Source organism: Desmodus rotundus, chromosome 6, assembly GCF_022682495.2.
Source record: "Desmodus rotundus isolate HL8 chromosome 6, HLdesRot8A.1, whole genome shotgun sequence".
In the NCBI taxonomy this organism is placed as follows: Eukaryota; Metazoa; Chordata; class Mammalia; order Chiroptera; family Phyllostomidae; genus Desmodus; species Desmodus rotundus.
The window spans coordinates 114,597,160-114,611,646 of record NC_071392.1 but is presented as its reverse complement, the minus strand read 5'-3'; the positions used below and the strand labels follow the sequence as shown (position 1 = coordinate 114,611,646).

Sequence of the window (14,487 nt, the reverse complement as noted above, 5' to 3'; positions counted from 1 at the left end):
CACTAATCTACTTTCTGTTTCTGTGGGCTTGGTTATTATGGACATTGCATATGTGGGATCACACCATGTGCAGTCTTCTCTGACTGGTTTCCTTCATTTAACACGACATTTTTAATGCTCATCCATGCTGTAGCTTGGATCGGTCCTTCGTCTCTCTTCATTGTCGAACAATATCTCCCCATTGGATGCATGGACCACATCTGACTTATTCACTGACGAACATTAGAGTTGTTTCCACTTTTTGGTTATTAATAAACAATGCTACTCTGAAATTTTGACAAAATTTTAAAAAGATTTACTTATTTTTAGAGAGGGGGGAAGGGAGGGAGAAAGAGAAGGAGAGAAACGTCGATGTGCGAGACAAACATGGATTGGTTGCCTCTCACAGGCCTCCAACCAGGGACCTGGCCTGCAACCCAGGCACCTGGCCTGCAACCCAGGCACCGGCTGGAACAGGAATCGAACGGGCCACCCTTCCATCCGCGCAGTGACACCCAACCCAGTGAGCCCCACTGGTCAGGGACACATACAAATTTTTGTGTAGACATATATTTTCAATTCTTTTGGGGTCCCAAGAGTGGGATTGCTGGGTCGCACAGTAACTCTGTGTTTAACCACCAAACTTTTCCAATGGGCTGCATGCTTTTATGTTCCTACTAGGTGTGTGTGAGGGTTCTAATTTCTTCATGTTCCCATCAACACTAGTTATTATCAGTCTTTTTAAAAAGATTTTATTTACTTGTTTTTAGACAGAGGGGAAGGGAAGGAGAAAGAGAGGGAGAGAAACATCAATGTGTGGTTGCCTATAGTGTGCCCCCCACTGGACACCTGGCTTGCAATCCAGGCATGTGCCCTGACAGAGAATCAAACCAGCGACCCTTTGGTTAGCAGCCCACACTCAATCCAACGAGCCACACCAGCCAGGGCTATTAACTGTCTTTTTGATTATAGCCCTTCTAATAGATGTGAAGTAGCATCTTATTGGGACTTGAATTTGTATTTCCCTAAGGACTAATATATTAAGCATCTTTTCATGTGCTTATTACCTGTTTGTATAGCTTCTTTGGATAAATGTCTATTCAGATCTTTTGCCTAATTTTCAATTATGTTGTCTTTTTATTATTGAGTTGTGTTACTTACACACCTTGGGTACCAGTTCCTTAACAGATCTACGATTTTCTCTCATTCTGTGGGTCATCTTTTCACTTTCTTGTTGTATCGTTCACATGACAAGTTTTTAGTTCCAATCAAGTCCAGTTTATCTAGTTTGTCATCCGTGTCACATCTAAGAAAGTTTTGTCTAACTCAAGGTCATGAAGATGTCATTCTGAGAGTTTTACAGTTTTAGCTGACACGTTTAGGTCTATAACCCACTTTGAGTTAATTTTTGTGAAGGGTGGGAGGTAAGGGTCCAATGTTATTATTTTGCATGGGAATACCCAGCTGTCCCAGCACCATTGATTGAAAAGACTGCTCTTTCCCTCATTGAATTGCCTCAGCAGCTTTATTGTGCAACTCAACCGGCCATGAATGTGAGGGTTTATTTTTGAACTCTCAGTTCTGTTCCATTGATCTATACGTCTCTCCTTATGCCAGTGTCATGCTATCTTGATTACTGTAGCTTTGAAGTAAGTTTTGAAATTAGGAAGTGTGAGTCCTCCAACTTTGTTTTACTTTTTCAAGATTGTTTTGGCTGTTCTGGGTTCCTTGCATTTCCATATGAATTTTAGGATATGCTTGTTATATATATATATATGTGTGTGTATATATATATTTATATATAGGAATTATATATATAGGATTTCGATAGGAATTATGTCCATTGATTTGGAGAGTATTATCGTCTTAACAATATTGTCTTCCAATCCATGAAGGGATGGATGTCTTTTCCATGAGATAGCTTTTCCTTCCCATGAGATGACTTTATTTTGGTCTTCTTAACTTTCTTTCAAGAATGTTTCTTTTCAGTTTTCAGAGTACCTTGCATTTCTTTTATTCAATTTATTTTTTTATTGGTGTTCAAGTACAGTTGTCTCCATTTTCTCCCCACCACTTCCCCCCCACCCCAGCCATCCCCACTTCCCACCCTTGATTCTATCCCCTTTTGGTTTTGTCCATGTGTCCTTTATACATGTTCCTGAAAACCCTTTCCTTTCCCCCCCATTAACCCCTCTCACGTCCCCTCTGTTTACTGTCAGTTTGTTCTTAATTTCAATATTGTTCAATGTATTCTCAAGTATTTTGTTCTTTTTGGTGAAATTGTTTTCTTAACTTTATTTTCAGATTGTTCATTGCTAATGTTTAGAGATACAAGTAGTTTTTATACATCCTTGTGTTTTTGACAAGAGCTTGGTACCCCATCATTGTATTATCATCATTTTCCCAATCCCCAAGTGATGGATATTTTGGTTATTTCCAGTCCTTTCCTAATAAAACCAGTGCTGTGATGCCTCTCCTTGCACATACTCGTGAAGTCGCAGGCATTCCAACCTTTTCTCTCCGAGCTCCTACATACAATTGTCAGTTGCCACCACCCTGGCTACTGCCACCATCATCTTGCCTTTGGACGACAGCCTCAGCCTGCTCACTGGGTTCACTGCTTCCCTCTGGCTCCTCCACTCCGTTCTCCATCCAGCAGGAATCCCATTAAGACACAAGCCAGTGTGGTTTGCTCCTGTGCTCGAAACCCTCCAATGGCTCCCGTCTTGTGTCAATTAAAGCATACTGTCAATACCCAGACATTTATGGCCCCCCGATCTGGCGCCACTACCTCTCCAACATCATCTCTGTCACTCTCCCAAGCACCCACTGTGTTTCAGCTACACTGGCCCCCTTACATTCCTCGAATAAACCAAGTGCAGTGGCAAACTATTGAGAGGAAAACTATTACTATTCCTTCTGCTTTGAACGCACTCCCTCAGAGTATCGCATGACTTACTCCCTCAATTCTGCAGGCCTCTGCTTCCCTATGCCTTTTTCTGAGAGGTCTTCCCTGACTACAGTCTCAAGTCACACCTTCACTCTCCTCCCACCCCCACTCCCTCTCTCCTTGCCCTGCTTTTTTTTTCTTATAACCCTTATCAAACTTGAACATAACATGCTAGTGATTCTCACAATGACTCACTGAGGTAAATACTATTATTTCCATTTGACACATGAGGAAACTGAAATCAGAGAGGTGACATGATTTCTGCAAGATCACTCAGCTGACACATGGTAGTGCCAGGGTTTGAACTCTAGTGCGGCTCCAAAGATGCAGCATTGGGCACCACTTCTAGTGATCAGTCACATTGCCCGTGACAATGACTGGCTGACTGACTGACTGAATGAATGAATAGACCAAATGTTTGCCACCCCAAACACTGGTAAGGCAGTGTTTTAGGATGAAATTTGTAATTGTATTAATATTCTTTGATGCTAATATGTGGTGCTTGTTTACACAAGGGCATGCATTTGCCAAAACTCGTCAAGCTGAATATTTATAATGGTGTGTTTTATTTATAAAAGCGCTCCACATTAAAACTGATCGGAGCCTTGGGAACATGTACAAGGACTTATATTGCAGCATTATTTTAATAGCAAGCAAACAGACGAAACAGGCGGGAGGAGGGGGATGGCTGTTAACAGGAGGGTTCGGCTATCCCGGTCCTTTGCCACCACAGTGGCAAACTTGTGGGGAAAGATACAGCTGACGCTGACGAGGGCCCCCTCCTGTCCCCAGAACCTGCATCTCTCTTTCTGGAGGCCAGGCTGCTCGCATTTTCGAAGTCCTCTGAAGTGCCTGGAAGCCTGCTAGGAAGGAGCCGGAGCGGCTCCTGCGGGGGAGGAACTTTGCCTGGCGTTTGAACGGCGCGGGGACCCTGGAGTGGAAACTGCGGGACGCGCGGAGGGTTTGGGACGCCGCCCTGCAGAGCGGCGGGGCGGGGAGGACTGGGTCCGGAGGGGCGGGTGCAGATCGGAATGCGGGGGCCGGGGGGGGGCGACTAGAGCCCCGTCAGAGCGGGGTCGGAAACCTCCGATGGCCGGGAGCGGGGCCGGGAGGGTCCCGGGAGGGCTGGGCTGCAATCTGTGGATGGACCGGGTTAGAATTAGAATCGGGCAGCGCGGACTCCGATCCTCCGGGCGCGAGGCTGGGATCTCTGAGGGGCGGCGTTGGGGTTACAGATCTTGCGGGCAGGTTAAAGCCCTTCGAGGAGAGGGCTGGGACGCTTCCGTCCGCCGGATTAGAATCCTTGCGGCAGGATCAGAAACCTCCGGTGGGCGAGGTTAAAGACCCTTCAAATGCGGGGTTCAAAATCACTTGGGGCAGAGTTAGGACCTTGGGAGGACAAGGTGGGGGTGTTAGGGCTCTTGCGGGGGGACGGTATTGAAATCCGGGGGTTGGGTCTAGCGCCTTTGGGGACAAGGTTCGCGGAATTAGAACTCATTAGGAGAGGTGTTGGGATCTTTGGGGGAGAGGTTAAAATTCTTGGGGCGCGGTTAGCCATCAGGGACTACGGGGGAATCCTTGGGGACGGGTAGAAGCCTCGGATGGGTGGCGTAAAATCCTTAGGTGGCGGGATTGGGATCCTGGGGCGGGGTTAGAATCTATCGGGGGCGGGGTTAGAATTTATAGGGGCGGGGTTAGCATGGTTAGGGGCGGGGTTATCGTGATTCGGGGCGGGGTCAGTATCGCCCCGGCGCGGCCGACGCGCCCAGACTGCTTGTGGGTCCCGCCGCGTCCCAGGTTCTAGCCCCGGCGGACCGCCCAGGCACAGAGGCTGGCGGGAGGGGGCTCGGACAGTTCAGCTCCAGAGAAGCTGTAAGAGGCGCGCGGCACGGAAGCCCCTTGGAGGGCCGCCCTAGTCTCGTCTTCAAAGTCAGTCCTTTTTCCTTCGGGTACGGGCGCCCCGGGACTCCGGGGGCTGCTGAGCTGGGGGGGCGCTCGAGCTGCGAGGACCCGGGCCGCCCGCGGGACGAGGAGCGGGCGCCCAGGTGAGTGTCGCCGGCGGGGAGACGCGGGACGCCGACCCGCGAGGTCGGCCTGGCCGGGCAGGCCACGGTGCAGCAGGGAGGGACCCTCGGGGGAGGGGCGGACCCGGGAAGCGAGCACCCGCCTGAGAGGCGGCATTGCTCCGCCGCCACCCTGGGAACGCTGGAGCTACAGCTTCTCTGGGCCGTCCAGGTTCCCCTTCTGCAAAAGAAGAAAGAAAAAAAGAGAAGGAAGGGATGGGGCTTCACGAAGCCCGGGAGGGGAAGCCCTTACGGGTTCCTGGTGGGGGTTGGGGACGAGTCACGGCGGGTTGGCAGCGGTCGTGGGGAAGGGGCAGCTGGTCGCAGGCGTGACACGCGAGCCACACCCAGGCGGGGCTGCAGCTGAGAACTCGCGCTGCTCTCCCTTCTCCCCCTCCGCGGTGCCCCATCCCTCCCAGGTCTAGGGCAAACCCCAAAACCTCATGGACTGACCCGACCGCAGGGTGTCTGCCCCTTCACTTTGCGTGAAACAGTGGGCGGTGCTCTCTTCTCTGAATTCCAGTTTCCCCATCTGTCAAATGGGGCTGTCGCTTCTCTCTTCCAAGGCTGCAGCGAGCTAGTCTGTCAGAGGTCCTGGAGGTGAGACAGTTTCGTGTCCTGGTTAAGGAAGGGGGCTTCTGGGAGCCACCTGCCTGTGGGACTTGGGGCAGGGGGTTGGCTTTTCAGTGCCTCCATTTCCAGAACTTCGGGATGAGGATGGTAATAATCGTGGCTCTCCCTCACGGGGCTGTTTTGAGGATTAGACTGAGTTACTGCAGGAAAGTTCTTAGAGCACTGCCTGACAAGTGTACATGCTTAATACATGTTAACTACCACACCGGCACGGCTATTATGGCGTGGCCCTGTGGTTCCCAACTTTAGCGGTTCGTCAGAATCATCTGGAAAGCTTGTTAAAACGGATTTCTGGGCCCTGGCCCCAGAGGTTCTCATTCAGTAGGTCTGGAGTAGGACCCAAGAATTTGCATTTCTAAAACATTCCCTGGGGACACTGATGCTGCTGGTCCAGGGACTAACTAGGCTTTGAGAACCGCTGGTGTAACCTGTGGACCACGCAGAGAAAGGACTCAATAAATATCAGTTCCCTTATCCCGTGGCTTTCTCTTCACTGTCTTTTGGCACGAGGGTGGGGGGCTTAAAATACAGAAAAGTGAAAAGAATAATAGATTAAATATCCCAGGGACCCACAACCCAGAATTAACAAATGGTAGCATTTTGTCATGTTTGCTTCAGATTTTTTAAAAATAAAACCACTGAAAGTAAGAGATAAAATCGAAGGCTCCCCATCTTGTTTGTATCCCTCTCAGTTCTGTTTCCCTCCCTCCCTAGAGGTGACCACGGTCAGGAAGTACAGTTCTTCCAGTCTTTATCTTTGTAAATGTAGTGCGTATCATGGATGCATAAACAATACACGGAATTGCTTTCTGTAGTTTAAAGGTCTACGTAAATGCTACCTGTGCAATTCTTCTGCAGCTTTCTTTTTCACCCACCTTCTTATCATTAAGTTGCCAGGATGAAAAAGAGAGGTTTAGTTCATTCCTTCTGAGTGGGGTGTCCCAGCAGGTTGCCACCCTACCTTACGCATCTTCCCCTGTTGATAAACGTTCAGGTCGTCCCAAGTGTCCGCTACAACAAACAATACTGCCAGGACCACCCTCGATGTGCGTCCGTGGGCCGGTGGGCGGGTGTTTCTTGGGGAAAATGCCAAGAGCTGGATGGTTCTCCAGAAAGGGCCCCTGTGGCCCTCTCCTTTTGTGGGAGAGGAGGACTGAGACCTGGAAGGGTCACCCAGAGGGCCTGAGGCAGAGAAGAGAGGAGAGGCTAGCTCTGCTGACCTCCCAGCGCTCTCTAGACCCAGGGCCGCTGTACCGAGTCTCCTGTTCTCCACTGCGGGAGGGCAAAGATCTTCATCTGCCTCCGCTGTGTCTGACACTTAGGAGACGCTCAAACTATGGAAGCATATTTTTTTTTATTTGGATAAGTTTATTTTTATATAATCTTCTTTTCTGTACACTTTTAATTTAACATAATTAGCAAAATGCTGCATATACAATTTTTACCCTACTTGCTCACTTAGCATTACCTTGTAAGCATTCTTCCGTGTTATTAAAACATCCTTGAATTTTTAGGGCTGCATAATATTCCACTGTTTGAATGTAGCATATTTTGTTTAACCATCCTAGCAAAGCACTTTTATGGAGTAATATTTTTAAGTAAAACTTACATAATATAGAATGAACTACAGTCATACCTCAGTACTTGTTGTCTTCAGAACTCATCAAACCCTGTACTCCTTGCATTTTGATGAAAAAAAGGGACTCGTAGCACTTGCTAGTACTGGTGTGAGTCACAACGCTGCCCCGCAAGAGAAAATGCTTCATCGTTCGGGACTCGTCAGTTCCAGCACGGGTCGTGAGTTCCTGGACAAGTCAACGATGAGTACAGAGGTACCGCTGTATTTTAAGGTGGACAAGTCAGTGGCATTTAGTACATTCACAACGTTATACAACCACCACATTTACATAGTTCCAAATCATTTTCATCCCCCCAAAAGGCAACACCACACCCATTAAGCAGTCACTCCTATGCCTTCCATTCCCAGCTCTTGGCAGCTCCCAACCTGCTTTTAGTATCTATGGATTAATTTCTTTTGGACACTTCATGTAAAGGGAATTAGACAAATGTGACCTTTGGTGTCTGGCTTCTTTCACTTGACATAACGTCTTCAAAATTCAGCCACACTGTAGCGCGCGTCAGTATTTCATTTCACATTGTGGCTGAATACTATTTCATCACACGTATAGGACACATTTTGTTTATCCACTCATCTGTAGATGGGAATGTGCACTGTTCCCACCTCTTGGCTGGTGTGAGTGATGCTGCCATAAACACGCATGTGCAGGTTTTTGGTTAAGCACCTGTTTCCGTTCCCTTGGGTAGAAACCTAGGACTGGAGTTGCTGGATCATATAGTAATTGCACATTTAATTTTCTGAGGAATCTCAAATTGTTTGCCACCATTTTACAGGCCCATCAGCAGTATACAAGGGTTCCAGTTTCTCCACATCCTCACCAACACTCATCTTCCTTTTAAAAACATCATCATCATTATTATTACAGGCCTCCCAGTGGGTGTGGGAAACATAAACCTTAATCTCACCCCAACCAGGCAGGCTGCTGTCTGGAGCCATTGCCCCAGAGATGGAGGAGAAAGTTATTTTCATTCAGGGGACTGACCAGGGCTGGACTTCGAACTCTTCTAGAAAGTAAGTCTCACCTGGGCACAGATCTGCTGCCCCCCGAACCACTGTGTCTTTAACACCTGGCACCTGGCAAAGAGTGGGGCCTCAAAAACATTGAGTGTAGCAATGTTAAACAACCTGCCCCGCCCCTTGCCTGAGAGGTGTATTTCATCTGACCCTACACAGCGATTCTTTTTAATTAGTAGCTAACCTTTGAAGTGGAGGCAGCAGACATAAACCTGGCTTTCTGTCGTCTCCTGGAAACCTGGAAAAGTTAGCAGTCCTGGGACCGAGACCTCCGTTCCCCACGCTTCTCTGTTATTTGTTCATGGCAGCGTTGGTGAAGCTGAGTGGGGGCTGCCCCTGCGCTCCCCGGTTTGCCTCGCCCCAGCCTGGACCACTTTCCTCATGTGGACGGCCCCGTGGGCTCCCGCAGCCATTCGAGTCTTTAAGCTCTGCCCTCCAGTCATGATGAGGCTTCCCCTTTTTTAAAGAAGTGTTTAGTTAGTTAGTTAACAGAGAGAGGGGAAGGGAGGGAGAAAGAGAAGGAGAGAAACATCGACTGGTTGCCTTTCATACGTGCCCTGACTGGGGACCAAACCCACAACCAACCCAGGCGTGCTCCCTGACCAGGAAGCAAACCAGCAACCTCTTGCCTCGCAGGCCGATGCCCAACCAACTGAGCCACACTGGTCAGGTCAAGGCCACCCTTTTCTATGACTTCCCCAAAGCCACACAGCTAGTTAGTGATACAATCTCTCTTAATCTCCATCTTTCTCAACAAACCCCCACAACACTTTGATCTTCACCCCATTTCTCCAGTTCTCTCCACCCCAGGACTGAAAGGTCCGGTGGACTCTCAGAGGCATAGGTAATGATTCAGAAGATACCCTTGCTTGAATGTGAACTGTGCCTTTGTTCTCGGCCAGTGTCTGTGGCCACACATGCTGCACCCCCTGCATGTCACTGCACCCTCTGGGTGGCCCTTGCATTCCTAATTCTGCCCTAGGACACCTGTCCATGCTCCCACAATCACCCTGAAATCCTTTGGCCCAGGAGACTTAGGTGCAGCCAAGGGGACAGGAGGCCCTCCCCCATTACTACCAGAAAGTTGGAGAACAGTAGACAGAGCACAGAAGACTTGAGTTCGAGTGCCCACGTTGCCTCATACAAGTTGTGATGCGCTGGGCAAATTCCATCCCTCTCTGAGTCTCAGTTTTCCTGCCTGACAAATGGGAACAGAAGGGCACCACCTCACAATTCATGCAGTACAATTCCTTTGCTGTTAATACACAGAAAAACATACTCCATAGTTTCCGTGGCTATATATGTCTAAGCTTGCATTTTCCCAGAAGCAGACCCTAGAAAAAACTTCAAATGTGTTTACTGTTGAGTTTATTTGGGAACTGACCCCAGAAAACCCTCGTAGGAGAGTGGGGAAGCGAGGCAGAGAGAGAAGGCAGCCTACAGAGCGGCGTGTTGTTGGGAGGGTCACCCCTGTGGGCACCTGAAGCTCAGTTCCTCTAGGAGCCCTGGGAGGTCGTGAACAAGCCCAAGAGGTGAGGGAAAGGCTCCTGTCAATCACTGGTTGAGGGTTCTTCCCGGGGTTGGGGGGTGATATTTCTCTGGCACTTCAGCTTGCCAAATTCATGGGCACAGCAGGTACCAGGGGCCACAGAGAAGTCTCCTGGGCAAAGAGATGCAGGTCCTGGCAGTTGGGAGTCCAGTAAGAGTGGTCCAAAATGGGAAAGGGCAGAGCGACGGGTGGCACCGGCTTCAATAAGCAGGTGTGGACGTGCAGGGGCAGAGGCTGCCTGGAGGGGAGAGCGTGGCCAGGGAGGCCTGTGCAGGGAGGGATCCGAGGGCGCCTTAGATTTGTCTGTAATGTTTTCATTTTTTACAAGGATGATGTACTGTTCTACTCGGTGATGAAAGCTAATTTTTAAAACAACGCATACATACCCTCCAAACAATAAAAGAAACTGAGGCTTTATTACTTTTCAACTATTAAAAAAGGGTCAGAGCCTGTGTTGTTGTGGCTATGAGGTTTCCCTTGGTGGGGGACAGACTGGGCGGCAGCTGACCTTGGAGCATGGAGGGAGGTTAGAGTGAAAAGTTGCCCCTGGGACAAACTGGCCACCGTGTCCTGTCTGCAGGGGACAACCTCCATGCAGATCGAGTCAGGGAAAGACTTTGTTCTTCTCCAAGCACAGAGGAACAAACACAGACAGCTGTTCTCAGTGTGAACAGGGAAAACTGGGGCCCCAGGGAGCTGAAGGAGACTTCATTCAATTATTCAAGATTTTATTGAGCATCTACTGTCCCCTAGTAAGACTGTGTCTCAGAAAGACTGGGGTACAGCAGTGTAGAAAACAAGCCATTACCCCCATCTGTCTCACAATCTATGGGGGAAGGAGAGATGATAAACAAATCTATAGGTAATCTATTAGGTACATTAGTTCAGGTCCTTTGAGAGGCAGACTCTCAGAGATATTAAATATACAAGAAACTTACTAGAGGGGATGCCTGTGGGAGAAACAAGGAGAGGAAGGGGGAGCTGTCACATGACCAGGCACCTTTGACTCCACATGAAGAAGAAAGGGGAGGAGAGAAGGGAGGAAGGGAAAGTGGAAGTGTCTTAGATTGCAGTGCAGTTCTAAGGAAAGCCTGAGAAGGCTGTCAAACAGCCCTTAGCCAAAGTCTCCCGTCACAGGTCCCCTTGGTCCAGGCCTGTCTCAGTATCCCTGCGACGCTCAGCCATCGACTGGGAGCAGCCCAGGGCAACAGTGCTGGACTTCACAGCACAGCAGCTGGGGCCACTGGTCACTTCCACTCTGCAGAAGCAGGTGAGACCGGAGAGGCCCATCCTGGTGGTCGCCGCATTAGGTGGTGGTTAAAGCCATGAAGGATACAGCTGGACACTACGGACACCATGAAGGATACAGGCTGGAAAGTGAAGGAAGTTGTGAGCGGGTGCTCCTATCTCAGCCAGGGCGATGAGGGAAGACCTCTCGGAGAGACTGAGGTCTGTGAAGAGACCTGGGTGAAGAACACTGCAGAAAGTGCAATGGCCCTGGGGTGAGAGTATGGTCGGGGAGTTGAAGGATAGCGAGAGGCTAGTGTGGCTGGAATGGAAGGATCCAGGGAGGACCGGTAGGAGACAGGACCTCGAGGTTGGGCCTCGCCAGCCATAGCGGGAACTTGGGCTTTTATTCCAAGTGAGATGGGAGCCCCCGGAGGTTTTGAGTGGAGGAGGGATGTGACCTAGTTTAGATTTTAAAAGACTTACTTGCTTATCTGCAAAAGGCAGACTGAGGATCCAAACCCATGGCTTTCTGACTTCAGATCCCATTCTACGTTTGTTCCAAATTTCCCTGCTGATTTCTCAGGAAGTTCACGACTGCCCTTGAATTCCCAAGTCAGCCAGGTGACCCGGAGGTAACATTGAACATGCTAAGAATTTACTACGTGTTTGAAACAAGTCGTTGGGACATGGGCATCTCGGAGTGAATCCTCCAGTGGAGTCAGGCAAACCCCAGAGGCCCCAAGTTCCTCTTCAGGGTGTTGCTGTCGCTTGCTGTTGTGATACACAGTATGACATCACTCCCCTCTCTGGCGCTGCTCCTACCTGAGTAATGGAGGTTGCTCCAGTCCCTTCCTGTTTGCAGAGTCAGAGTTTTCAGCTCTTTGATCAGAAAGAAGCTGAGGGTCAGAAAAGGGGAGAGAGGAGAAAGGCAGGGGTGACCCCCAAATGTCCATTAGGGACAATAGTCACTTGGGGTTTTGGGGGTTCATTCAGAAGACAGAGAATCTGAAGAGAGGGAGCTGTAGGACTCCAACCCCCTGGAAACTGCTCAGGAATTTGGCCCTTGATGGGGGAAGACTCATCCCCACCCCCAAGGCTGAGCTGTTCCAAGAAGATAAAGTTCCTCTAACTCGATGGTTTTGAGCCCTGGGCCTCTAGCAGCCTGCCTTTCTGAGCTTCCTCTTTGGGTTCCTCATCCCACATTCCCCTCCCCACCCCACTGCCCTGCAGCTTCTGAGGCTGACCCCAGTGGAAGAAGAGAGTCAGGAGAACTGGGTTCTCATTCTACCTCCTACTGACCAGCTGGGAACTCTCTCTGCACAGGCCTCCATTTCCCCATCTGAAAAATGGGTTCATAATTCTGGTCATCCTGACTTCAGCCAAGTATGGAAAGGCTTGTAGAGGGTTGAACATAATACATGCACTCCACAAAGGTATATGGAGGGCCCAATACATACCAGACACTTTTTAGGTGTGGCTTCAGTGCCACCGGCTATATGAGGTTCATATTCCATACATCCTCACCTACGCTATGGCTCTTGTACCCTCTACTTCTCTTCTGTCAGAATACGCTATCGAGGAAGCCTTTGCCCTGGTCAGGTAGCTCAGTTGGTCAGTGTCATACCAATATGACAAGGTTGTGGGCTTGATCCCTGGTCAGGGCACATAGAAGAATCAGCCAATGACTGCACCCATAAGTGGAATAACAAACAGATGTTTCTCTCTCTCGCTCTCTCAAATCAGTAAATTAAAAAAATATTTAAAAAGGAAGTCTTTGCCATAAGCCATTTAATTTACCCTTGAGTATGAATTACAATCCTTTGTAAGAATTTCCTCTGTACCAGGCAGGACTCTTCGAGGTTTAAGGGGACGAAAAGGTAATTCAAACTGACTCCAGCAGAAGAAAAAGGTTATCAGAAGGTCAGTGAACACATCAGCTTCAGGCAGGGCTGGATCCAAGGGCTTGAGAATCTGTATTTCTCCATTTCTTGGCTCTGCTTTGCAGCTGCAAGGCTCTTTTCCAGCCAAAAGCCAAGGTAGAACTCTCATTGGCCCAGGCTGAGCCATATGCCCACCTCTGCTTCTATTAACTGCAACTCTCGTTGGCCAGACTCAGTCACAGACCCACCCCTACTGCCAAGGGTTGAGGTCAGTTCTACCTCAGTGCATGAATTGAGAATGAGGGAGAGATGGTTCCCAAAGGAAAATTGGGGAGCTATTGTCAAAATAAAGGGAAGCAGATGCTATGTAGGAAAAAACTGCAGCTGTCCCCTTCAGAGAACTTATCACCCAACATCTCACTTCATATTTGGAGAAACTGGGGCCCAGAGTGGTTGGGACTTGCCTGAGGTCACACAGTGAGCTTGTGGCAGAGGTATGACCAGAATCCAGGGCTCCTCACCCTCAGTCCTCGCAGCCTGTACTTGAACCTAAAAGTTCCCATGAGACCATCTGCTGCCCACTCCACAGGATGCTCAGGCAGGGCTCTGCTCTCTGTCCCTTGGGCTTGACTCTTAGAGTACAGGAGGAGTCTCTGAGCCCACGCAGCCAGCATGGTGGCCGTGGGAAACAGCTGGGGCAACGAAGCTGACCTCTCTCATTTCCCTCCCATGCAGCAGCAGCAGCAGCAGCAGGAGCTGAGGGGGTGAAGAACGGGTTTCAGGTTCCAGGGGTTCACCAGTAACTTGAGGAAGTGTCTTTGCCAGAGGTCAGCAGTTCTAAACTAGACCGGGGCCAAAGGAGCCACTTCTGCTCTTACAGCCTGGTTTTGAACCACACTTGTTAAGAACATGTGTGTTCTCAGGGGGTTTAAAAAGCCTTTCACATCCCTGTCACACAGGACCTCAGGCCAAGCCTGAGAAACAAGTGCCTTCTGTTTTATAGGAAAGAAAATGAGGCTTAGAGAGGGGAATTGACTTACTGAAGGTCATATAACCAGTCAATGTGAGAACCGGGTTCAAAATCTCAGTCTGACCCCAAGTTCAGTCCTCATTTCACCACATTGGTGGGTCTGACATTTTAGTGCACAAGAATCTTCTGAAAAATTGTTAGAAATGCAAGTTCTAAGCCCTCATTTCCAGAGACTCTGGTTCATCCCATCCAGTGTGGCCTGGGAATATTCAAGAATCAGTGAGGACTGTTTAGGCACAAGTGAGAGCCCCAGGTTTCTACATCTACCCTTATAAAAAGAGAGTGCCTTTCCCCTAATTTTTCCAGCAAACTCCCAGGGCAGATTCTGATTGCCTCAGTTAGGTTCATATACAGGCCAATAATCAAACCAACCACTGTTGGTTGCCAGGGAGACATGGAATTCCCTGATTGGCTAGGTCTGTGTCAAGTTGTCAATTCCCAAATTTAAGGGTGGAATTAGCAGCCCCCCCCCCAACACCCTAGGCATTGAATGGGAGAGGGCTGGTTTTCAAAGGGAAAT

General features: G+C 49.2%; 1 protein-coding gene and 1 long non-coding RNA gene across 5 annotated transcripts in view; one reads left to right on the top strand and one right to left on the bottom strand.

Moving 5' to 3' along the window:
* Positions 1-4,656: 4,656 nt before the first annotated feature.
* The window catches only part of HCK (HCK proto-oncogene, Src family tyrosine kinase), a 32,502-nt gene continuing 22,671 nt past the window's right edge, over positions 4,657-14,487 (top strand). The window contains exon 1 of one of the 2 annotated variants that reach the window (XM_053927037.2): positions 4,657-4,974. The gene's annotated coding sequence lies outside the window, so the exon portion shown is untranslated. The remainder of the gene's footprint in view (positions 4,975-14,487) is intronic. The other variant, XM_053927036.1, reaches the window with a different exon arrangement.
* On the bottom strand, positions 5,067-7,449 carry LOC123479667 (uncharacterized). 3 transcript variants are annotated; one of them, XR_006655354.2, is made up of 4 exons: positions 7,262-7,449; positions 6,587-6,807; positions 5,446-5,586; positions 5,067-5,173 (listed from the first exon to the last, which is right to left on the bottom strand). It is a non-coding gene; the product is annotated as an uncharacterized lncRNA (long non-coding RNA). The 3 variants fall into 3 exon arrangements; XR_006655355.2 differs by having other exon boundaries at positions 6,587-6,785; XR_006655353.2 differs by lacking the exon at positions 6,587-6,807.